At 37.7% G+C, this 26,972-nt stretch overlaps 1 long non-coding RNA gene and 1 other non-coding gene across 2 annotated transcripts; one reads left to right on the top strand and one right to left on the bottom strand.

Moving 5' to 3' along the window:
- Positions 1-18,465: 18,465 nt before the first annotated feature.
- On the bottom strand, positions 18,466-18,572 carry LOC121205640 (small nucleolar RNA R71). The gene has a single exon (XR_005900716.1). It is a non-coding gene; the product is annotated as a small nucleolar RNA R71 (small nucleolar RNA).
- Positions 18,573-23,562: 4,990 nt separating this feature from the next.
- On the top strand, positions 23,563-26,471 carry LOC121204983 (uncharacterized). Its single transcript, XR_005900184.1, has 3 exons — positions 23,563-23,625; positions 25,857-25,948; positions 26,437-26,471. It is a non-coding gene; the product is annotated as an uncharacterized lncRNA (long non-coding RNA).
- The last annotated feature ends 501 nt before the right edge of the window (positions 26,472-26,972 follow it).

Raw genomic sequence — 26,972 nt, 5'->3', positions numbered from 1 at the left:
ATTCGTGCCATTTTCGCATGGCTTAAAGTTTACATGCCAAAATTCAAACACAACGTAATAGCTTATACATGCCAAAATGTTCTTCTAAGCCAACTAAGAAGAAAATACCAAAACTTGCTATCCGGTGTGATGACTTCGATGACGGCCCGATCACGCAAAAAGAGATGTGTCCAAGAAACCTAGAATAGGTGACAAGGAAACACCGAGTGAGTTTATAACTCAGTAAGTCATAAGCTATGCACTACCATCCATCAATAACATTATCACAAGAGAAAACAAAATGGAATGAGACAATTTACTCCATCCATACCGAACCATACCATAGTTCCTCCAACCTATCGATTCAATTTCATACCAATTTATGCATTCACAATCCACATACTCATCAATAGGATATTCGAGGCATTTTCATAAATCATTTTATTTTCGTTACAAACATACAACTAAACGGCCTTTCACCCATTCTATGATAATTTTTATGTACGTGACTTCAAGTATATTTGTCACATAGGTTCAACTTACCGAGCTCAACACCAAGTATAAGCATAGCACATATTAGCCATGTACTCAAGACACTTACCCGATCCGCTGTCCGCGATCGACTCAATAGTGTCGCACACATAGTGTCCATAATGATTCACGAATGTATATTGAGCCCGCACACTCAGTGCTATATAATCAACTCGCACACTTAGTGCTACGTAATCAAATCGCACACTTAGTGCTACATAGTCAACCTCGCACACTTAGTGCCGCATGGTCAATTCGCACACTTAGTGCATCATATTCATTTCGCACACTTAGTGCAACATAGTCGAATCGCACACTTAGTGCTGTACAATTTAATCCCGCGCACTTAGCGCCATTCTCATGGTCATAAATGGTTATCCCGCACGTTTAGTGCCGAGATCAACAACTCAATACATCTTACCTCTTTTCTTTCATTCAACAATTTCATCATCACATACGTACACGCATATATATATATTTATTCATTCCATTCAGCATCAATCCATAACGTTATGACCATTGAAATAATACCAACTACATGCTTAATGACTTACCTCGTGTTGGGTAAGACGGTTCCAACTCGGCTACTCGATAACCTTTTCTTTGCCTTTGCTCGATTCACCTCCTTTAACTCCTTGAGCTAAATCAATAATTTAACTAGTTTAACCACCTTGCTAAATATTTACAATCCAATTTCACATGTATATGTATGTTAGTATATTCGGCCAATAGCCTCATGCAACTACCAAAGCCGAATCAACTAAATATACTTATGAATATATATATATCATCATCGAAATCACCTAAGCTTAGACATCAATTTTTAATTCCAAGCAAGTTGTCGAATGCAACCTTACTAAATTTTCATGGATTCAATATACCATTACCATGGAATCAACAACCAAAAATTCATAGACAATTTAGGAAAATCACATTACAAATCTCAAATTCAAGCAAAGACCATGGCCGAAATGCATGTATACATGTACAATGTCAACTATAACATCATTTAAACACCTAATTTCATCTCATGAACACTTAATCGAGTTTTCCTAATCTAGCATATTTTCACATCTATTTGTAACATCATGTAAGTCCACATATAACTACATTTCTTAAGTCCCACATCTTAATGCCCATTACAGCCACTCCCCTAGTCTAAATCTAGCAATCGGCAACACCACCTTTCCACTATGTTAGCCGAATACTCATTCTCTTCCTAGTCCTAAGTTCGGCACCTCCAACAAAATAGCTTAACAATTTTCAACTTTCATGCTAACATAACAAGCAACTTAACACAACCATATAACTAGCATGCTAATAGCATCAAGGTATCAACTAGCTTTTATTTTTAAACTCCTTAGCCGAATCCTAACTCTCCAACAACCCCAAATCCAACCATGGAATAGATAGAATCTAGACTCATCACCCCAAAGGTAGGGTAAGCTTCCAAAAATATCATTGAACATACCTTGGTCTAAAGGACCACCTTGGCCGAATCTTGCTTCCTCTTCTTCCTCTAGTTAGAACAATTGCAAAAGAAAGAAAATATGAACACTCCTTCTTCCCTCCTTATTAAGCATTCAAACTCCCTCATTTTTCATGCCACAACATCAAACACTCTCCCTAGGCACAAGCAATGGCCGAATTCCTTCCAAGTTCTTTTCTCCCCTTCTTTTTCTTGGTTTTTCGGCTAGGAGATGGCAAGTATGACACCCATTTTTTTTTGTTCCCTTTTCTATTATTATCCCCATCATTTGTTCACCAAAGAAACATATTAAATTAGAATGAGTGGAGCATTATCACTCCTTGGCCGGCCACCATGAATTTTATGGGCAAATTGACATGCAAAGCCATGCTTCCTCAACCTATTATTAATTAATCCTTATAATTCATCTATCATCTTTCCTAACTTCGTCAACTAGGTCCTTTTTGAATGAATTCACAATCCTAATGCTAATATTAAGCATTTAATTTCTCATATATTCACTGTCACACAACAATTTATGCAATTAAAACACGAAAATAAATTTTTGGCTCGGTAATGTGGTCTCGAAACCACATTCCGACCAGGGTCTAATTTGGGTTGTCACAACTCTCCCCCACATAAGAAATTTTCGTCCCCGAAAATCTTACCGGTAAATAGGTTTGGGTATCGTTCTTTCATCGAGCTCTCGGTTTCCCAGGTTGCTTCCTCGATCCCGTGTTTAAGCCACAACACCTTAACCAACGGAACCCTTTTATTTCGCAACTCTTTCACTTCACGAGTTAGGATACGAATCGGTTCTTCTTCATAGCTCATATCAGCCTGAATTTCAACCTCCGACGGACTAATTATGTGCGAAGGATCAGATCTATAGCGCCGAAGCATCGAAACATGAAAGACGTCGTGAATCTTTTCAAGTTCAGGAGGCAAAATCAATCTATATGCAACCGGCCCCACTCGTTCGGAAATTTCGTACGGCCCAATGAATCTCGGGCTCAACTTGCCTTTACGGCCAAATCTGAGTACCTTTTTCCAAGGCAAAACTTTGAGGAACACTTTATCTCCCACCTGATATTCAATGTCCTTCCGTTTCAGATCCGCATACGATTTTTGACGATCTGTGGCTACCTTCAGACTTTCACGGTTTACATTTACTTTCTGTTCGGCATCTTTAATCAAATCAACTCCGAAAATTTTACTTTCACCGAGCTCGGTCCAAAACAATGGCGTTCGGCATTTACGACCGTACAAAGCCTCGTAAGGTGCCATCTTAATACTTGATTGAAAACTATTGTTGTAAGCGAATTCAATCAAAGGTACATACCGTTCCCATGAACCACTAAACTCAAGGATGCAGCATCTCAGCATATCCTCGAGTATCTGAATTATCCGCTCGGATTGACCATCGGTTTGGGGATGAAAAGCGGTGCTAAAATGCAGCTTGGTACCCAAAGCTTCTTGCAATTTCTTCCAAAATCGCGAGGTGAATCTCGGATCTCTATCCGACACGATAGAAATAGGTACTCCATGTAATCTCACAATCTGAGTAACATACAATTCGGCTAGTTTACCCAATGAAAAATCCGTACGCACGGGGATAAAGTGAGCCGACTTAGTCAGCCTATCAACAACAACCCAAATCGCATCCTTCTTACTTGAGGACAATGGCAGTCCGGACACAAAGTCCATTGTGACTCGGTCCCATTTCCACTCGGGTATCATGATCGGCTGAAGTAATCCTGAAGGCACTTGATGTTCCGCTTTCACCTGTTGACATATTAAACATCTCGAAACAAAGTCGGAGATGTCTCGCTTCATACCATGCCACCAAAACCGACGTTTCAAGTCGTTGTACATTTTCGTGCTCCCCGGGTGAATTGACATTCGGCTACAATGGGCTTCGTTCAGAATCATCGGAATGAGTTCCGAATTCCTTGGAACACACAAACGACTTCTAAACCTCAAACAACCATCATCATCAATCTGAAACTCCGATTCCTTGTTCGGAACACACTCAGCTCGTTTTGCAACCAATTCATCATCGACTTCCTGAGCTTCAAGAATTTGATGAGTCAATAATGGTTTGGCTTTTAATTTAGCTACTAACACATTGTCAGATAGAACAGACAAGTGTACATTCATCGCTCGCAAAGCAAACAGTGATTTCCGGCTTAAGGCGTCCGCAACCACATTAGCCTTTCCCGGGTGGTAATCAATGACAAGCTCGTAATCTTTCAACAACTCAAGCCAACGTCTTTGTCGCAGATTCAAGTCTCGTTGAGTCATCAAATATTTGAGACTTTTGTGATCCGAAAACACATGGCACTTCTCACCAAACAAATAATGTCGCCATATTTTCAATGCAAACACAATGGCGGCTAGTTCGAGATCATGGGTCGGATAATTTCTCTCGTGTGGCTTTAATTGTCTTGACGCATAGGCCACAACTCGACCTTCTTGCATCAATACGCAACCCAACCCAAGTAGGGATGCGTCACTATAAATGACAAACTCTTTACCCGATTCGGGTTGCACCAAAATTGGAGCTTCAGTCAAATGAGTTTTCAGTTGATCGAAGCTTTTCTGACATTTCTCCGTCCATTCGAACTTAACATCCTTTTGAAGTAGCTTCGTCATTGGTGTGGCTATCATCGAGAAACCTTTGACAAATCGTCGGTAATAACCGGCGAGCCCTAGAAAGCTCCGAACTTCGGTAACATTTCTTGGAGGCTTCCAGTTAAGTATGGCTGAAATTTTGCTCGGGTCAACTCGAATACCCGATGCGGATACCACATGACCCAAGAAGCTAACCTCTCTTAACCAGAACTCACACTTACTGAACTTAGCATATAACTGCTTATCCCACAAAATTTGCAACACTTGCCTCAGATGCTCAGCATGTTCGGTCTCATCTCTTGAATAGACCAAGATGTCATCAATAAACACCACTACGAACCGATCCAAATACGGCCTGAAGATCCGATTCATCAAATCCATAAACACCGCAGGGGCATTAGTGAGCCCGAACGGCATCACTAAGAACTCGTAGTGACCGTACCTCGTTCTGAAAGCAGTTTTGGGTACGTCCGAATCTCGAATCCGCAACTGATAATAACCCGATCTCAAATCTATCTTTGAAAACACCGATGCTCCCTTTAATTGATCGAACAGATCATCAATACGCGGTAACGGATACTTATTCTTTATCGTCACTTTATTCAGTTGACGATAGTCAATGCACAACCTCATGGTTCCGTCCTTCTTTTTCACGAACAATACTGGTGCACCCCAAGGTGAGAAACTCGGTCGAGCGAAACCTCTATCCGTCAATTCTTGCAACTGAGCTTTCAACTCTTTTAACTCGGTTAGTGCCATACGATACGGAGCGATCGAAATAGGCGTAGTTCCAGGTACAAGCTCAATACCAAACTCTACCTCCCGAACAGGTGGCAAACCCGGTAACTCTTCAGGAAAAACATCCGGGTATTCACAGACCACCGGCACCGATTCGGGTTTCTTTTCTAACTCCTTGTCATCAAGTACATACGCGAGGTATGCTTCGCACCCTTTCCTTACATATTTCTGGGCCAACATTACTGATATTACAGCTGGCAACCCCCTTAAGTCCGCAGACTCAACTCGGATTATTTCGTTATTTGCGCACCTCAAATCGATAGTCTTGCTTTTGCAATTCACAACCGCATCATGCGCGGTTAACCAATCCAAACCAAGAATAACATCAAACTCATCGAACGGCAAAAGCATCAAATCGGCCGGAAAACAGGATTCTCGGATTATTAGAGGGCATCTCTTACACACTTTATCAACAAGTACGCATTGGCCCAAAGGGTTTGATACTCGAATTACGAGCTCAGTAGACTCAACAGGTAGAGTCTTACTGGTTGCTAAGGTTTCGCATACATATGAATGAGTAGAACCAGGGTCAATCAATGCAATCACATTAGTATCAAAGAGAGTGAAGGTACCAGTGATGACGTCGGGGGAGGATGCCTCCTCTCGTGCGCGAATGGCATATGCTCTAGCAGGAGCACGGTTCTATGCGCGATCGGCCGTATCAGAAGCCCCCCTCTGACTACCACCCCTGCCTCCAAAAATTCTCGGTGGTCTACCTCTAGATGTCACTCCACTAGGTCTTGCACCTTGAATCTTATTCTTCTCATCCAGCTCCGTGCAATCTCTAATGAAGTGGTCCTTCGAACCGCATCCGTAACAGGCCCTGCTAGTAGACTTGCCCCAACATTCACCTAGGTGTCGTCTTCCACATTGGGGACATTCAGGTTTCTCGTGACGATTATTGCCCACACTAGCTACCGAAGTAGCTCGGGAGCCCATCGATGGTCTTGCCCTGATGGAAATTCCCGCAGTCGCCCTCGACTTATTAATGTCCTCCCTGAACTTCTTTACAGCTGAGAACGGAGCTTTACCCGTCGATCTTTTACGATAATCTCTAGCTTCAAATTCAGCCTTCCTCTTCTCCTTTCCAAGTTCTTCCGCCTTGCAGGCTCGTTCGACTAGTGTTACGAATTCTTTTATTTCCAAAATACCCATTAGTAGCTTTAAATCTTCATTCAATCCTTCCTCGAATCTTTTGCACATAGCAACCTCATCAGCTACACACTCCCGGGCATACCTACTGAGTCTTACGAATTCATGTTCGTATTCAGATACAGTCATACGGCCTTGCTTGAGTTCCAAGAACTCCTTACGCTTCTGATCAATGAACCGTTGGCTAATAAATTTCTTTCGGAATTTCGTTTGAAAGAAGTCCCAAGTTACTCGCTCGTTCGGGACTATGGAAATCAAGGTCCTCCACCAATAGTAGGCTGAGTCTCACAACAAAGATACGGCACATTTTAGACATTCATCGGGTGTGCATGACAATTCATCGAACACCCGAATGGTGTTATCAAGCCAGAACTCGGCCCTTTCGGCATCATCAGTTACTATGGCCTTGAACTCCTCGGCCCCACGCTTCCTAATCAAGTCTACAGGTGGCTTACTCAGCCTCACAGGATCAGCGACTGATGGCATTACAGGCTCTTGGGGTGGATTATTCAAATTTGGGAATTGTTGGACAGCCGGGTTGGTTCGGGCATATTGCGCGACCCACTCATTCATCATGGTAAAGAAGGCTTGTTTAGCCCCCTCACCTTGATTATTCGCAGATGACTGAGGTTCAACAGGCGGCGTCCCTTGTGCAGGAGCAGCCGCTACGCTCTCAACGTCATCCGCTAGGGTTCTTTCTACACCGGGATCCATTTACTAATCAAAACAAAAACATTTCAACCGTCAGAAGTCATCACCCTTTTAAACATTAACATTAAGGCATGTATAGCTAGACTCATACGTGCTATGGTAGTCCTAGAACCGACTAAACCATAGCTCTGATACCAATAAAATGTAACACCCCGAACCCGAAACCGACACCGGAGTCGAACACGAGGTGTTAACTGGCTTTAACCCCTTACAAAATTTATTTTCCAGACACTGCCCAATCTGTGTACTAGTCGTTTTAAAAATCATATCTTGAGTTTCGTAACTCGAAAATCAGTTTCGTAATTTTTCCCCGAAACTAGACTCATGTGCCCATCTATGTATTTTTTTCTAGAATTTTTGGTCGGGCCAATTAGTACAGTTTATTAGTCAAAGTCTCCCATGTTGCAGGGGTCGACTACACTGACCTTTGCCCATTACGACTTGGATATCTCCCTGCACGGGGCTTCAATACTGATGCCGTTTGTTTCTGTAAAAACTAGACTCAGAGAGAAATCTATACATATATGGTACAACCCCTAATTATCTCTGGTTAATTTATAATGAATTTCCAAAGTCGGAGCAGGGAATCCAGAAACCGTTCTGGCCCTATCCCACAAAAATCTGACTATCTCTTAATATACTGCCCATATGATCTTTTCGTTACTTCCTCATGAAAGCAGACTCATCGAGCTTCGATTACATAATTTATTCATCAATTAATTCCACTCCTACTATTTTTAGTGATTTTTCAATCTCATGACACTGCTGCTGCCAGCATCTGTTACGAAAGTAACTAGGTCCATTTCATGCCTACCCTTGATCCAACTCAATCGAACATTCGTGCCATTTTCGCATGGCTTAAAGTTTACATGCCAAAATTCAAACACAACGTAATAGCTTATACATGCCAAAATGTTCTTCTAAGCCAACTAAGAAGAAAATACCAAAACTTGCTATCCGGTGTGATGACTTCGATGACGGCCCGATCACGCAAAAAGAGATGTGTCCAAGAAACCTAGAATAGGTGACAAGGAAACACCGAGTGAGTTTATAACTCAGTAAGTCATAAGCTATGCACTACCATCCATCAATAACATTATCACAAGAGAAAACAAAATGGAATGAGACAATTTACTCCATCCATACCGAACCATACCATAGTTCCTCCAACCTATCGATTCAATTTCATACCAATTTATGCATTCACAATCCACATACTCATCAATAGGATATTCGAGGCATTTTCATAAATCATTTTATTTTCGTTACAAACATACAACTAAACGGCCTTTCACCCATTCTATGATAATTTTTATGTACGTGACTTCAAGTATATTTGTCACATAGGTTCAACTTACCGAGCTCAACACCAAGTATAAGCATAGCACATATTAGCCATGTACTCAAGACACTTACCCGATCCGCTGTCCGCGATCGACTCAATAGTGTCGCACACATAGTGTCCATAATGATTCACGAATGTATATTGAGCCCGCACACTCAGTGCTATATAATCAACTCGCACACTTAGTGCTACGTAATCAAATCGCACACTTAGTGCTACATAGTCAACCTCGCACACTTAGTGCCGCATGGTCAATTCGCACACTTAGTGCATCATATTCATTTCGCACACTTAGTGCAACATAGTCGAATCGCACACTTAGTGCTGTACAATTTAATCCCGCGCACTTAGCGCCATTCTCATGGTCATAAATGGTTATCCCGCACGTTTAGTGCCGAGATCAACAACTCAATACATCTTACCTCTTTTCTTTCATTCAACAATTTCATCATCACATACGTACACGCATATATATATATTTATTCATTCCATTCAGCATCAATCCATAACGTTATGACCATTGAAATAATACCAACTACATGCTTAATGACTTACCTCGTGTTGGGTAAGACGGTTCCAACTCGGCTACTCGATAACCTTTTCTTTGCCTTTGCTCGATTCACCTCCTTTAACTCCTTGAGCTAAATCAATAATTTAACTAGTTTAACCACCTTGCTAAATATTTACAATCCAATTTCACATGTATATGTATGTTAGTATATTCGGCCAATAGCCTCATGCAACTACCAAAGCCGAATCAACTAAATATACTTATGAATATATATATATATCATCATCGAAATCACCTAAGCTTAGACATCAATTTTTAATTCCAAGCAAGTTGCCGAATGCAACCTTACTAAATTTTCATGGATTCAATATACCATTACCATGGAATCAACAACCAAAAATTCATAGACAATTTAGGAAAATCACATTACAAATCTCAAATTCAAGCAAAGACCATGGCCGAAATGCATGTATACATGTACAATGTCAACTATAACATCATTTAAACACCTAATTTCATCTCATGAACACTTAATCGAGTTTTCCTAATCTAGCATATTTTCACATCTATTTGTAACATCATGTAAGTCCACATATAACTACATTTCTTAAGTCCCACATCTTAATGCCCATTACAGCCACTCCCCTAGTCTAAATCTAGCAATCGGCAACACCACCTTTCCACTATGTTAGCCGAATACTCATTCTCTTCCTAGTCCTAAGTTCGGCACCTCCAACAAAATAGCTTAACAATTTTCAACTTTCATGCTAACATAACAAGCAACTTAACACAACCATATAACTAGCATGCTAATAGCATCAAGGTATCAACTAGCTTTTATTTTTAAACTCCTTAGCCGAATCCTAACTCTCCAACAACCCCAAATCCAACCATGGAATAGATAGAATCTAGACTCATCACCCCAAAGGTAGGGTAAGCTTCCAAAAATATCATTGAACATACCTTGGTCTAAAGGACCACCTTGGCCGAATCTTGCTTCCTCTTCTTCCTCTAGTTAGAACAATTGCAAAAGAAAGAAAATATGAACACTCCTTCTTCCCTCCTTATTAAGCATTCAAACTCCCTCATTTTTCATGCCACAACATCAAACACTCTCCCTAGGCACAAGCAATGGCCGAATTCCTTCCAAGTTCTTTTCTCCCCTTCTTTTTCTTGGTTTTTCGGCTAGGAGATGGCAAGTATGACACCCATTTTTTTTTGTTCCCTTTTCTATTATTATCCCCATCATTTGTTCACCAAAGAAACATATTAAATTAGAATGAGTGGAGCATTATCACTCCTTGGCCGGCCACCATGAATTTTATGGGCAAATTGACATGCAAAGCCATGCTTCCTCAACCTATTATTAATTAATCCTTATAATTCATCTATCATCTTTCCTAACTTCGTCAACTAGGTCCTTTTTGAATGAATTCACAATCCTAATGCTAATATTAAGCATTTAATTTCTCATATATTCACTGTCACACAACAATTTATGCAATTAAAACACGAAAATAAATTTTTGGCTCGGTAATGTGGCCTCGAAACCACATTCCGACCAGGGTCTAATTTGGGTTGTCACACACACGGTCGAGACACATGCTCGTGTGCTCAACCGTGTGGGGTGAAATTAGGCTTGGTTTAAGCTACATTTCCCACCTATCTCAAACACTCAAAACCCACAACATTTTAGCATTATTTGCATACATTCATAGGCAACCAATTCAACCATTTTATATATATCATACCATTCAAATACGATCCAAATCACTACTCAATTTCACAACCAAAACATACCAAATCAATTTACAAATTCATCACAACTTACATAAGTTTCAAATACATAAAGTCATCATTTATTCACATACTTCATACCACAAAACTTACCAATTCAACATTCCAAAATCAAACCATCACATGAACATTATATATATCATATGACCCACCTATCAAACACACCATTTTAGCCAACTTAAGAGGCCATACATACCAATATTTACAAGCCAAGTCTGATGGCTAATCCCAACACAAAACATACCAAAATGACACTAGCCTATACATGCCATATACCATATATGAAACTATCAAAATGGTACCAAAATAGATGTCCGATAGTGTGATTGATGTCGCTGATGATCCTTAGATCCGAGCTAGCTTTGTAACACTGTAAAACAGAGAACATTTCACATAGTAAGCTTCAAAGCTTAGTAAGTTTGTACCATAAATAAACAACAGTTTATAATATACAAAACATCAACTAATAAACACTTAGTAATTCACAATTCATCCATCAATTCTATTCTATCTCATATAACATGTTCATGCGAATTCATCAAGCTTCATACACATATATCATCTACCACATAGGTATCGAATATACTTGAACTTTCCCATATAATTTCATTTCATTCTCACCTCTCGTTCAAATACATTAGTTCATTCAGAAATCTTTCCATGCTTTAAGAATTCGCACACTTAGTGCATAGTTATTTGCTGAAACTATAACAATCTCGCACACTTAGTGCCATTTTAGTAAACCAAAGCTATCTCGGTATCGTACACTTAGTGCCTCATATAGACGAAGCTATTCCAACACACACACTTAGTGTCATTTGTAGCCAAAGCTATTTCGAATCGCACACTTAGTGCCGAACATAGTCGATTACCATCATGCTCAAATCGTAATCAAATATTTATACAATTTAAGCATTATCAAAGAATTAAACAAAACTATAACATCATTTATCACGTACGAACTTACCTCGTACTCGAAATTGACAATTTGGATCATTTACTCGATAATCTTCGATTTTCCTCGATCTAAATCTGAATTCCTATTTTCTTGATCTATATGTATTCAAAATTAACCCTTTTATTCAAAAAATCATTCAATTCAATCCATATAAACATATTTAGGGCATTTTACAAATTAGCCCTCACATTTTTACATTTTATCACTTTAGTCCCTAATTCATAAAATCACAAAATACTCAAAATTTCCTTTTACACATATTAGGCCGAATATTCAATTAGCTCATACAAGCCCAGATATTTCATTTTTTTCACATTTTAGTCCCTCATAAATCTCATTTTCACAAATTAGTCCGTAATAAACAAATTCATCAAAAATCACAATACAAAACATGTTTATCTATCACTAAGCTTTCATATTTCACCATTTTGCATCACAAAACTCATGAATTCATCAATGGCATCTCATCAAACTATCGAAACTTTCATAAATTTAAGCATGGGCTAGCTACAGCACTTAACAACGATTACAAAAACGTAGAAATCAGAAAAAAACGAGCTCAAAACATACCTTAATTGAGCTAAATGAGTGCCGAAATATCAAACCCTATTTTTAGCTTCTTTTTTGCTTCATTTGGCCATTAATGGATGATAATAAAACCATTTTTTTATTTTTTTTACTTAATATAACATTAATCATCAATTACCAATTTAACATTTAATAAACCATATAAAAATCACATATTATAAGGCCATTAATGTCCACTAACATTACCAATGGTCTAATTACAACTTGAGGACCTCCTATTTACAAACCATAACACTTAATCACTTTTAACATATGGCTAGCCACTTTTACATTTTACGCGATTAAGTCTTTTTTCACAAATCAGACATGCGAACGATAAAATTAAATCACGAAATTTTCACAGATATCAATTCACATAATATAAACATAGAAAATAATATTTAAAATAATTTTTTGACCTCGGATTTGTGTTCCCGAAACCACTGTTCTGACTAGGGTCTAAATCCGGATGTTACAACTCTCCCTCCTTAGGGATTTTCGTCCCTGAAGATTTTACCAGTGAATAGGTTTGGATATTGCTTTCTCACAGCATCCTAGGGTTCCCACGTAGCTTTTTCAACCCTATGTCGATGCTACAATACTTTCACTAACACTATTCTTTTATTTCTCAGCTCTTTCATCTGACGAGCTAAAATTTATATCGGTTCTTCTTCATAAGACATGTCAGGCTCAGTTGGGGAAATAACATGCAAAAAATCTTATCTGTATCTTTGTAGCATCGATACATGGAATACATTGTAAATCTTTTCCAAATCTGGTGGCAACAACAATTTATAAGAAGCTCGCCCAATACACCCGATAATCTCATACGGCCCGATGAACATCGGACTCAATTTGCCTTTTTTGCCGAATCGGAGTACTTTCTTCCATAGAGAGACTTTCAAAAATACATTGTCACTGATTTTAAACTCAATATCTTTTCTTTTTAAATTTGCATACAATTTTTGACGATTCGCACCTGCTTTCAAGCTATCTCGCATTACTTTCACTTTTTCTTCTATTTCTCTGACCAAATCAACCTCGTGGATTTTATTCTCACTAAGCTCTATCCAGTACAATGGTGTTCGACATTTTCGACCGTATAAAGCTTCTTAAGGAGTCATTTTGATACTCGATTGAATGCTATTATTATATGAAAATTCAATCAATGGCAAGTATCATTCCCACGTACCTTCAAACTCAAGAATACAACATCTCAACATATCCTCAAGTATCTGAATAATTTGTTCGGATTGACCATCCGTCTTTGGGTGAAAAGCAGTGCTAAAGTGTAGTTTCGTACCTAATGCATCTTGCAGTTTCCTCCAAAAGTGCAATGTGAACCTCGGATCTCTATTTGAAACAATAGAAATAGGTACTCTATGCAATCTCACAATCTGAGAAATGTACAACTCAGCAAGCTTATTAAGCGAACAATCTGTTCGAACAGGGATGAAATGAGCCGATTTAGTCAATCTATCAACCACAACCCAAATTGCATCATTCTTACTCGATGATAGAGGTAAACTCGATATAAAATCTATCGTGATTCTGTCTCATTTCCACATTGGAATCATAATCAGTTGTAACAAACCAGATGACACATGATGTTCAGCTTTAACTTGTTGACATATCAAACATTTTGAAATAAAGTCTTAGATATCTCTTTTCATTCCATACCACCAGTAATGCTGCTTCAAATTATTATACATTTTCGTACTACCCAGATGTACAGATAAACGACTGTTGTGAGCTTTGTTCAAAATCATCTAAATCAACTCTGAATTTCTCGGAACACAAATCCGATCTCGAAATATCAAGCAATCATCATTATCAACTCAAAATTCAGAGTTAGAATCCAAATCACACTGAGCTCATTTTGCTATTATCTCATTATCAACCTTTTGAGTATCAATAATCTAGTGTAAAAAAATGGTCTCGCTTTCAATTCCGCTAAAATCAAACCATCATCAGAAAAAGCTAAATAAGTAGTCATCACATGCAATGCAAATAGTGATTTCTAACTCAAAGTATTAGCAACAACATTAGCCTTTTCCAGATGATAATCAATGACAAGCTCGTAGTCTTTTAGCAATTCTAGCCATCTTCTCTGTCATAGATTCAAATCTTTCTGAGTCATCAGATATTTTAAGCTTTTGTGATCGGAATATACTTGACATTTTTCACCAAACAGATAATGGAGCCAAATCTTCAAAGTAAACACAATAGCCCCCAATTCCAGATCATGTGTCGGATAGTTCTTTTCGTAAGGCTTCAACTGTCTCGAGGCATAAGCTATGACTTTCCCTTCTTGCATCAAAACACAACCTAATTCGTTCAACGAAGCATCACTAGAAATCACAAATTCTTTACCCAATTCTAGTTGTACTAACACTAGAGCTTCAGTCAATAAGGTTTTCAACTGATCAAAGCTTTTCTGACACTTTTCAAACCATTCAAATTTCACATCTTTTTGAAGAAACTTTGTCAACAGTGTCATAATCATAGAAAAGCCTTTTACGAACTGTCAATAATAACTAGCAAGTCCCAGAAAACTGCAGACTTTAGAAACATTTCTCAGAGGCTTCTAATCCAAAATAGCCGAAATATTGCTTGGATCAACTCAGATACTAGATGCTGATACAACATATCCCAGTAAACTGACTTCTCGTAACTAGAATTCACATTTCTTAAACTTCGCATACAATTGCTTATCTTGCAAAGTCTGTAACACTATTGTCAGATGTTCGACATGTTTAGTTTCATCATGTGAATAAATCAAAATGTCATCAATGAATAGGAAAAAAATCGATCTAAAATGATATGAAAATTCTGTTAATCAAATCCATAAAAACAGCAGGTGCATTCGTTAATCCAAAAGGCATAACTAAAAACTCATAGTGGCCATACCTTGTTCGAAAAGCAGTTTTTGGAATATCTGAATCTTTTACTTTCAACTGATAGGATCTCGATCTCAAATCTATCTTTGAAAACATGGTAACTCCTTTTAACTGATCAAAGAAATCATTAATCCAGGGCAGAGGATATTTGTTCTTGATAGTCACCATGTTCAACAGACGATAATCAATGCATATTCTTATTGTACCATCTTTCTTTTTCATAAACAGAATAGGAGCACCCCAAGGTGAAAAGCTCGGTCTAGCGAATCCTTTATCGATCAACTCTTGCAACTGAGACTTTAATTCTTTTAACTCAGTCGATGTTATTTTATATCAAGCTATCAAAATTGGAGTAGTCCCGGGCATTAATTCAATACCAAGTTCAACCTATCGGATCGGTGTAAACCCGGTATGTAACATCCCGAATTAGGGCTTAGTCATAATAGTGGTTTTGAGACCACAAATTCGAGATAGAAATAATCATTTTATGGATGTTACGAGGTCCATGATATATATGTAACACTCCTTACCTGTACACGAAACCGGGCAAAGTACGAGTGGAAACACAAAAATTTATATACTTTTTCATACCCAATTCTACTTAAATCCATGCAAATTCGGTTAAATTCTTGTCAAAAAAATAATTAAATATTATAAAATAATTAAATTATGTTAAAAATATAAACATTATGAATTTTAATTAATTTTGTAGTTAATTTTGATTAAATTTGGTTATTTTTGACAAAATTACACAATTGGAGAAAAAGGGCCTGGTGAACACTGCGAGAAGAACAAAACCTAGAGCAATTTGAAGTATCGAGGCCAATTAATTTCCAGCCCAAGATGGTCCAAAAATGTGTATTAATTCATAATTAAATTAATTTTAATTTATTTCCTATTTAATTTAGGTTAAATGAATTAATTTTAATTAATTATGAAGAAAGGGCCTGGTGAACCGCACTGGTTGAACCGAATGAAGTGAGCCGAACCAGCCACTAATTGGGCTGACCAGAACCGTCCATTGGCTGACCCAAATCAGAAAATTAGCTGATAAAATATGCCTGCAAAAAGGCCCTTGAAAAACCTCCAAATTATGTTCAAACCCTACCTTTATTTTAGGCTTTGTAGATTTGCCCCAGCCTATTTTTAGCAAGGTTGAAAGCTTCAACCTTGCCATGTGTGTGGCCGGCCATGGGAGGGCTCTCGTGGCTGCTGAATTTTCTATTTTTAGCAGCCCTCTTCAGCTATAAAAGTCACCCTATGCTTCCCATTTCAAAGCATCCCTCAACATCCCTCATTCCACAACATTCTCTCATCCTCTCTTCACTTCTTTCAAAGATTCCTCTCCATTTTTCCATCCCATTTTCCATTCCTCTTGTGCCGATTTCCTCTCTTGAGAAAGAGGTGTTCTTCAGCTATCTTGGGCAGCAATCAAGGATTCATAGAAGCCTAGCTCGGCGAAGACAACAGAGACTAAGAACGGAGCAACAGTCAAGCCACAGAGAAACACTGGATTTGCTTTCTGTTCCCTTTCTTTTTAATTTCTGTCGTTTTTATGATGAACATATCTATGAAAATATTGTTATTGAAATGGTTATTTTAATCAATTTAGCTTGAATTTAATTCGTGTTAGGTTGATTATATTTTGCCTACTTGAATTATTAAAATAGTGTTTATGCTGTTATAGGCCTCAGTGAAATGCTTGATTAAGTAAAATCATGTTTAGGTTATCTAGCATTATAATTATTTAGATAACTAAAGAATTAATTGTTTAAAGGGATTGAAATTGCAATTAATGGACTCAGTACTTAATCAGTGCATGTTTAATTCTTCTAAGGTAACTGAAAATTAAATTAGCATTGTATTTGGCGATACATATGCCTTGCATAACTTGCAAGATTGTTGTGATTAAATTGTTTCAAGGCATGGCTACTTTGTTACTTTACATAATCTTTTACATGTTTATTAAGTTGAATTAATCGGTTGAATCGACATAGGAATATTCGAGAGATAATTTAATTCAATAAGTATGTATGTGCGATAACATGTTTACTTTATTAAATCTGTTTAGTCGGTTGAATTGGCATAGCAAATTACTGGGTTGCCGTGAATTTATTCATAACAGCGTAAGCACGAATTTAATATTTCTAAGTTAAAAAGGTATAATTCATCCAACTCAATTATATCATCTTGATTAAATCTTAATTGAAATCGTGCACTAGAACTCTTTTATTTTATGTAAATTGTTTGCTTAGTTTTAAAATCTTAGTTTATAAATCACTCTTTTCAAACCAAAATTATTTTTACCTCACCAAAGTGTTTTAATTAATTTCATAAATATTGCTTTTTACGGTCCCTGTGGGTACGATAACTTGACATTTACTTGTCACTTTATTACTTGTTACGATTGTGTACTCTTGCACATTTCCACCGTTCCAAGTTTTTGGCGCCGTTGCCGGGGAACTTTTTAAAAAAACATTATTTGTTAATTTATTTTTACATTTTGGTTCTTTTATTTTCCTATTCAATTTTACTTAATTAATTCTTCTCTGATTATTTCAGGTGTTTATGAGTATTGACCGAATTATCGACTTACTCTCAGTGGACCCTAAAATAGAATGAACCTTTCGCCAACGAAGAATTCAAGTGAACTAGAGAAGGACCAATGAGATGAATTTCGAGAATATCAATCAAGGAAATGGAGCGAACCTTGCTCAAAATCCTATCATTATTGCTGATGATAGGGATAGAGCTTTACAACAATATGCCGTGCCAGTTTTTAATGACCTTAATCCAGGTATTAGAAGACCTGAGATCGAGGCACAACAATTCGAGCTGAATCTAGTCATGTTCCAGATGCTTCAGACAGTGGGCCAGTTCAGTGGAATGCCTACTGAAGATCCTCATCTTCATTTAAGACTGTTTATGGAGGTGAGCGACTCAAAAAAGCTAGCTGGAGTACCCGAAGATGCATTACGATTAAAACTGTTCCCGTACTCGCTGAGGGATAGAGCTCGAGCTTGGTTAAACTCATTGCCACCGAACTTGATTTCTACATGGTAAGAGTTAGCAGAGAGATTTCTTATGAAGTATTTCCCGCCTAGCAAGATTACTAAGCTGAGAAATGAGATTACTTCTTTCCAACAAATGGATGATAAGTCCTTGTATGAGGCATGGGAAAGATTCAAAGAGTTATTAAGAAAGTGCCCTCATCACGGAATTCCGCATTGCATCCAACTTAAGACATTTTACAATGCTCTCAACGCTCACACAAGGATGGTAGTAGATACTTCTGCTAACTGTGCTATCTTATCTAAGTCTTACAATGAGGCTTATGAAATCATCGAGAGGATCGCCAGTAACAATTATCAGTGGCCAACCAATCGAGCAACATCTGGAAGACAAGTTGCTGGCATCCATGAAGTGGACGCTCTCACTTCACTTGCATCCCAGGTATCTTCGATATCTTCAATGTTAAAGAATCTTACCACTAATGGGTCTAATAGTTTTGCAGCTCAACCACCTAACCAATATGAGAATATAGCCTGTGTCTATTGTGGGGAAGGACATGTGTTTGAAGAATGTCCATCAAACCCAGAATCCATGTACTACATAGGTAATCAGAACTAGAACCGAGGAAGGCAAGGGCTATAATCCAACTTTTACAACCGATCGTGTCGAAATCACCCCAATCTTTCCTAGAGTAACCAAGGGGCTGGAGGCAGTAACAACTATGCCCAACCTAGTCCAACCTAGCTGCCTAGTTTTTAACAGCAAGTTCAGAAACCAATTCAGGTTGAATTGTCCAATAGCTTAGAGAATTTATTGAAGGCATAAATGGCGAAGAATGATGCCACTCTAAGGAATTTGGAGAATCAAGTGGGCCAGCTTGCTACTGAACTTAGTAACCATCCATAAGGTGCTTTACCTAGTGATACGGAAAATCTGAGAAATCCAGGGAAGGAGCATTGTAAAGCACTAACATTGAGGAGCGGAAAAACGGTAGAGCCCAACATCATTGAAGCTGAAAAGGAGCATGCTGAAGCTCAAGATTCGGAAGAAGTTCAACCGAGTGTTGAAGTTCCTGTTCCACTAGAACCAGAACCTACAATACCTGAAAAGGTAACCTCAGAACCAGCCAATTCTGATCAGCCAACCATTCCGTTAGCAGCAAAATTGCTGCCAAAGACAAATCAACCAGTACCAACTCCAGTATATAAACCTCCACCACCTTACCCTCAAAGACTACAGAAGCAAAAACAGGAGGTCCAATTCAAGAAGTTCCTTGACGTACTCAAGCAACTTCATATCAACATCCCGTTGGTTGAAGCACTTGAACAAATGCCAAATTACGTAAACTTCATGAAAGATATCCTGTCCAAGAAGAGAAGACTTGGGGAATTTGAGACGGTAGCTTTGACGAAGAATGCAGTGCATATCTTCAAGACAAATTACCCCCTAAGATGAAGGATCCTGGGTGTTTTACCATTCCATGCAACATTGGAGCAGCTTATTGTGGTAAGGCATTATGTGACTTAGGCGCAAGTATCAACTTGATGTCTATGTCGATATTTAAGAAGGATAGGTGAAGTTCAACCTACTACGGTTACACTTCAGCTAGCAGATCAATCCTTAGCACATCCAGAAGGAAAAATCGGGGATGTATTGGTACGTGTAGATAAGTTTATCTTTCCTGCTGATTTTGTAATTTTAGATTTCGAAGCAGAAAAAAAAGTACCAATTATCCTGGGGAGACTGTTCTTAGCAACCGAAAGGACACTTATTGATGTGTAGAAGGGTGAACTTATTATGCGCGTTCAGGACGATCAGGTATCATTTAACATTTTCAAGTCAATGCGATTTCTTGACACAATAGATGATTGTTTTGCATATCCAACATAGAGGATTTAATAGTGGAGAAGGAACTCAACTCTGTTGAGGATCCTCTGGAAAGAATTTTGACATCAGACCCTCCAAGTGATGAAGAGGAAGATGAAAACTTAGCTTTGCTAGGAGCTAATCAGAAGGGATTTAATCCACAATCCCGTTTTGAATTTTTGGATTTAGAGGAGAGAGATTACACACAGCCAAAAGCGTCAATCGAGGAGCCACCTAAACTAGAACTCAAGGTATTACCTTTTTATTTAAAATATGTTTATTTAGGTGACGCTTCTACTCTGCCTGTAATTGTTTTAGCAGAGTTAACTTCTGAGCAAGAAGAGAAACTTATCTTAGTCCTGAAACAATTTAAGAAGGCTATCGGATGGACCATAGCCGATATTCGCGGTATTAGTCCATCTGTATGCATGCACAAGATCATCCTGGAAGATGGTGAAAAAGGGATGATGGATGGACAACGAAGGCTGAACCCCATCATGAAGGACGTAGTGAAAAAAGAGATTATCAAGTGGTTAGATGCGGGTATCATTTACCCCATCTCAGACAATTCATGGGTAAGTCCAGTCCAGTGTGTACCAAAGAAAGGAGGTATCACGGTTATAGAGAACGAGATAATGAGTTGATACCGACTAGAACAGTTACGGGTTGGAGAATCTGCATCGATTACCGGAAGCTAAACAAGGCAACTAGGAAGGATCACTTCCCTTTTCCGTTCTTAGACCAGATGTTGGATAGACTCGCAGGGCAAGATTACTACTGTTTTCTCGATGGATACTTAGGGTACAACCAGATTACGGTAGCACCAGAAGATCAACACAAGACCACATTCACCTGCCCATACGGTACATTTGCATTTAGACGCATGCCATTTGGTTTATGTAATGCACTTGCTACATTTCAAAGATGTATGATGTCTATTTTCACTGACATGGTTGAGAAATTTTTGGAAGTTTTCATGGATGACTTTTCAGCGTTTGGAGATACGTACGATGATTGCTTAGCCAATTTGGCTAAGGTGCTTAGGACTTTTCAGCGTTTGGAGATACGTACGATGATTGCTTAGCCAATCTGGCTAAGGTACTTAGGCCATGCGAAGAAACAAACCTAGTCCTTAACTGGGAAAAGTGCCATTTATGGTACGAGAAGGTATCGTTCTTGGGCATCGGATAACAAGACTTGGGATCGAGGTAGACAGAGCAAAAGTAGATGTTATTGAGAAACTCCCACCTCCAACATTTGGAAAGGGTGTTAGGAGCTTTTTGGGCCACACCGCGTTCTATCGAAAATTTATCAAAGACTTCTCCAAAGTTGCTAAACCTTTATGCAAATTATTGGAGAAGGACACGATATTCAAATTTAATGAAGAATGCTTAAAAGCTTTCAATGACTTGAAGAATCGATTAGTCACGGCACCCATAATTGTCACACCAGACTGGGACTTGTCATTTGAATTGATGTGTGACGCAAGTGACTTCACAATAGGAGCTGTCATGGGCCAGAGAAGGAACAAAGTTTTTCATCCCATCTATTATGCAAGCCGAACTCTAACAGCAGCTCAGTTAAACTATACGGTAACAAAAAAAGAGTTACTTGCTATCGTATTTGCTTTCGACAAGTTTCGATCTTATCTTGTAGGTACCAAGGTAACTGTTTATACAGACCACTCGGTAATTAAATATTTACTTGCCAAAAAATATGCTAAGCCGAGGTTGATCTGATGGGTACTACTACTTCAAGAGTTCGATTTGGAAATTCAAGATCGAAAGGGAGTAGAAAACCAAGTAGCAGATCACTTGTCCATATTGGAGCCGCGAGAAGGGAATTCTCCACTTGTACCGATTCAAGAAACATTTCCAGATGAACATATACTGAAGGTAAGTCATGTCCATAATATCTCTTGGTTTGCTGATATTGCTAACTTTTTAGCTTGTGGTTTAATACCGTATGATAAGACATATCAACAAAGGAGAAAGTTTCATCACGATGTGAAGTACTATTTCTAGGAGGAACCATACCTGTTTAAAAAGTGTGCAGATCAGATGATTAGGAGATGCGTGGCAGAAGAAGAAATACCGAAGATTCTATACCACTGTCACTCAGCCCCAAGTGGGGGTCATTTCGGAGGAACTCGTACTGCAGCCAAAGTATTGCAAGCCAGATTCTTTTGGCCAACACTACTCAAGGATGCATATGCATATGTAAAGAGTTGTGACCGATGTCAAAGAGTTGGAAATGTAACCCATAGAAATGAGATGCCTCGAACAAACATCATTGAGGTCGAATTATTCGATGTTTGGGGTATTGATTTTCTTGGTCCCTTTCCTTCATCTTTTGGTCACAAGTATATACTGGTCGCAGTAGATTATGTGTCCAAGTGGGTCGATGTAGAGGCATATCTGACAAACGATGCTAGGGTTGTGATGAAGTTTTTGCAGAAACACGTGTTCACGAGGTTTGGAACCCCGAGAGCCATCATTAGTGATGAAGGGTCCCACTTTGTGAACAAGTGGTTAAAATGGTTACTAGACAAGCAGGGGGTCAAACACAAGGTTGCAACGGCTTACCATCCGAAGACGAATGGACAAGCTGAATTGGAAAATAAAGAAATCAAGGGCATATTAGAGAAGGTAGTTTGCCCGAATCGACAAGACTGGTCTAGAGGACTAGATGACGCTTTATAGGCCTACAGGACAGCGTACAAGACACCTTTAGGGATGTCATCCTATAGGCTGGTTTCGGTAAAGCATGCCATCTACCTTTGGAGCTAGAGCACAAAGCTTACTGGGCTCTTCGACAACTCAACTTATATCCTAAACTCGCAAAAGAAAGACGGATGTACCAACTCAACGACTTATAAGAATTTCAAATGCTTTCATATGAAAATGCCAAATTACTCAAAGAGAGTGTAACAGCCCGATTTTGGGCCTAGTCGGAGCAGTGGTTTCGGGACCACTATTCCGAGGCCAGAGAAAATTATTTTAGTATTATTTTATGTGTTATAATATAATTTTATAAGTGCATGTAAATTTTGGTAAGTTAATTTTAGCGATTTCTAGTCCAATTTCGAAAAAAGACTAAATCGCGTAAAAGGTAAAAGTTGTATTTTAGTGCCTAAAGGTGTTAATAGACTAGAGAACTAAAATTGGAGGCCTTTAAAGGGTAATTGGACCCTTTTTAAGTGTGTGGCCGGCCAAGGGGAGACAAAAATTTTAAAAAAGCCAAAATTTATGGGATATTAGGTGACTTTTGACCAAATAGGTAATAAAATAAAAATAGGATGATATCATCCCTTTTTCATCTTCTCTCCACCGATTTTTCCAGCCAAGAAATGGGTTTTGAAAGCTTCATATTTTCAGCAACTTTGAGGCTTAGCAAGTAAGTGATTTTAATGTCTTTCTTGAAGATTTTTACATTTTTGTAACCCCTAAAGCATGAGCTTTCATAAGAGGGGACTATTGTGCAAAATGATAAAGAGTCTAGGGTTTTTCCATGACAGTAAATGTGTTGTTTGTTGTGTTTTTATGGAATATTATGAGTTCTAGTTGTCTAATAAACAACTTTTGTGAAAGAAATTGCATGAAAACACCTTAAAAGGGCTAGATTGCTAAGTTGTAAAATGAGTTGTAAATGTGTGAAATGGTTGAAATTATGAGTTGCTATAGTTATGAAAATGGTTCATCTAGACTCAAGGAGTAAAGAAATGTGATAAAAATTATTTTACGAGCCTAGGGGTAATTTGGTAATTTTGGTAAAATATAGGGGCAAAATTATAAAAATAGCCCAAGTGTGTCAATGGACTAATTTGATCAGTACATTGTTTTAATAAGTTAAATGTGATGTTTTAGATGATGAAAATCGGGATTTGGACCTAGAACGGAAAGAAATCGATTAAGGGATAAATACGTCTTTTTTTTTTTTACCTTTGTGGTATTGAGGTAAGTTCGTTTGTAAACAATACCATGTTATACATGTATTTAAATGTTATCATTACATGAATTGTACAATTATTAATGTGTATGTGATTAATAGAAATATGATAAGACAAAGCCTTAATAGACGAGGAAAAATCCCGTTTGAACATTTGGAATAGAATAGGATACGAGTAACATGTTACTAGGAATTATGAGTCTAGATGACTAGCTCGAGAGTGAGCATTGAAATGTCATGAGATATGAGGTAGCTTTAGCTACAATTGAGGCACTTATGTGCAAAGGCTTTTCCGAGTATCCAATTAGTATTCCAAGTGTTCAACGGGTAATCCAGGGAAAGAGTTGATGATGGTCCCAATGAGGTAAGTCATTGGTGAGTATGCACTTGAGTTATGGTACGAGTTGTGCAAGTATGTATACTAAGCCTATGAGAATGCCTTGATATGTGATGATCTATGATGCATAATATGTGTTCTTACCATGATGGATGAAATGATGTTGTATTAATTTTGTGAACAATGATCATGAATGAGTAACTTAGCCTTGACAGATTTGAGTTACTGCAGTAGTGTAACTTTGAAAATACACTAAAAATAGTGTAAAATGAGTTAGAGGCAGAACAAAATATGGGATTAAATCTTAATGAGTCTATTTTCACATGAAAGAAACAGGGGAAGAAAAAGAATTCTATATTGTGTGATATTTGAATTCTTGTAAAATAGGGTCCGAATGAATTTGAGATCCCCTATTCTGATTTTACAAATTCACCATAAATTGTAAAAAAATTATTAAGAGTCATACCTTACATGCATGGATTCCTTATTGAGTCCATTTTTACGGAAAACAAACGGAACGGTCATTGGAATTCTGTACAGGGAGATATTCGGTTCGTAGTGTATAGGGGTCAGAGTAGTCATACCCTGAAACATGGAATACTTTAACTAATAAACTGTACTAAATGGCTTAACCAAAAATTTTGAAAATTTTATGGAAGAAAGATAAATGAGTCTAATTTCAGGGAAAATTTATGTAACTTAATTCGGAGTTTCGTAGCTCCAGATATAAATAATTTAGTGACTATTGTGCAGGAAGAGAGCTTGTCGTAAACTTGAGAATATGTTGTAAACATTGATAAAACTGTTTGAGTTGCTTATAAGATATTGATTAGAACCATATGTGAATTTTGAATTGTGATGTTAGGAAATGATATATAAGTGGTTTTGATATGATGAAATTGATGTACAAGATATGTATATGTGGTGAGGCCGAAATGGCTAATATTAAATGTGTGCAAGTTATCTAAAGGGCCTTTATGAAAATGTGTGCTATCTTATTTGTATAGTGAGGCCGAATGGTTACTTAGAAATGTAATATGGCTGAGTGGTTATTTAAATGAAAGCAAAGTATATGATGTATTAGCAAGTAATGATAAAAGCATTATCTTATATATGTGCTTGTGTATATGGTGTGGCCGAATGGGCAAGTGTGAAATGTACATATGTTTATGTGTATATAACGTGGCCGAATGACCAATTATCAAATGTGGGTATTATTAGATATTTGATGAGGCCAAAGTTAGTAAAAAAGTATATAAAATAAATTGTGCTGAGATTGTATCCGGGTTTAAAGTCCCGTAGGCTTTGTGCTGGTGTTATGTTCGGGTTTTATACCTCGCAGGCCAAATGCTAGTGAATTCGATAAAGCATATGACTACGAGATCCTATGCTAAGATGATAAATTGAACTCGTATTACACATTAAGTGATTCAGGTATGTGATATATATATTATTTATGTGAGATTGATCTGACGAGAATATATATTATTTATGTGAGATTGATCTGACGAGAATAAAGAATGTGTAATGAGAAGCATATGAAAAGATGTGGTAAATTCATATGTATATTTGTATATGTGTGCATTCAGTTATTATGCAAAGTTACAAGATAGTTTTCGATATGCCATTTAACTATGAATGTTGAAAGTAAGTGTGGGTAAGAAATGATACACTAGTGAAATTTGAAAGAATTAAAGTTAATCCGGAAGCTTGTAAATACTATGTTTATATGAGTTTGAGTATAAATGGAGTAAAATGATATGTGTTTGTGCATAATCGGCCAAATAGTATTGTACTCAGAAAGTGTTATGTGATTTTGAACATTTGGTTTGTTTTTAAGTTCAACTGTTTAAATTGCTTAAGACTTACTAAGCTTATGAAAGCTTACTTTGAATGTTATGTTTCTCTGTTTATTTTTGTAGATCGTTGACTCTTACTATTAGCACGGGGATCGTCAACACTTCGTCACACTATCTACTATTGTGGTTATCATGTGTTTTGGACTTAGCTTATGGCATGTATAGGTTAGACTATAAGTAGAATGATATTTTGACTATTGTATATAAGCCATGTGAATATGGCATCTTATAGAAGTTTACTTTTATAAGTTTTAAATTCAATCTTTGTTTGTATCTATTAGTTATATATATAAATGATCTTTTATTTAAGAAAAAGGCTCAAAATTTTACTGTTCTGATCCGATTCCTAATTTCTGGTAACGCCTCGTCCTATTCCGGCGACGGCTACGGGATAGGGGTGTTACATTTAGTGGTATCAGAGCTACGGTTTAGTCGATTCTAGGACTAACGTAGCACGTGTGAGTCTAGCTATACATGCCATAAAGTGATAAAATGATAGTGTGATGATTTCTGATAGTTAAAATGTGTTTTTCGTAATATAATGAATTCCAATCCCAATCAAGCTATAGCAGATGGTATTGAGAGGATTGAAACATGCT

The sequence above is a fragment of the Gossypium hirsutum genome, chromosome A08 (assembly GCF_007990345.1).
Source record: "Gossypium hirsutum isolate 1008001.06 chromosome A08, Gossypium_hirsutum_v2.1, whole genome shotgun sequence".
NCBI lineage: Eukaryota > Viridiplantae > Streptophyta > Magnoliopsida > Malvales > Malvaceae > Gossypium > Gossypium hirsutum.
This window is presented reverse-complemented; position numbering and strand designations above follow the sequence as displayed.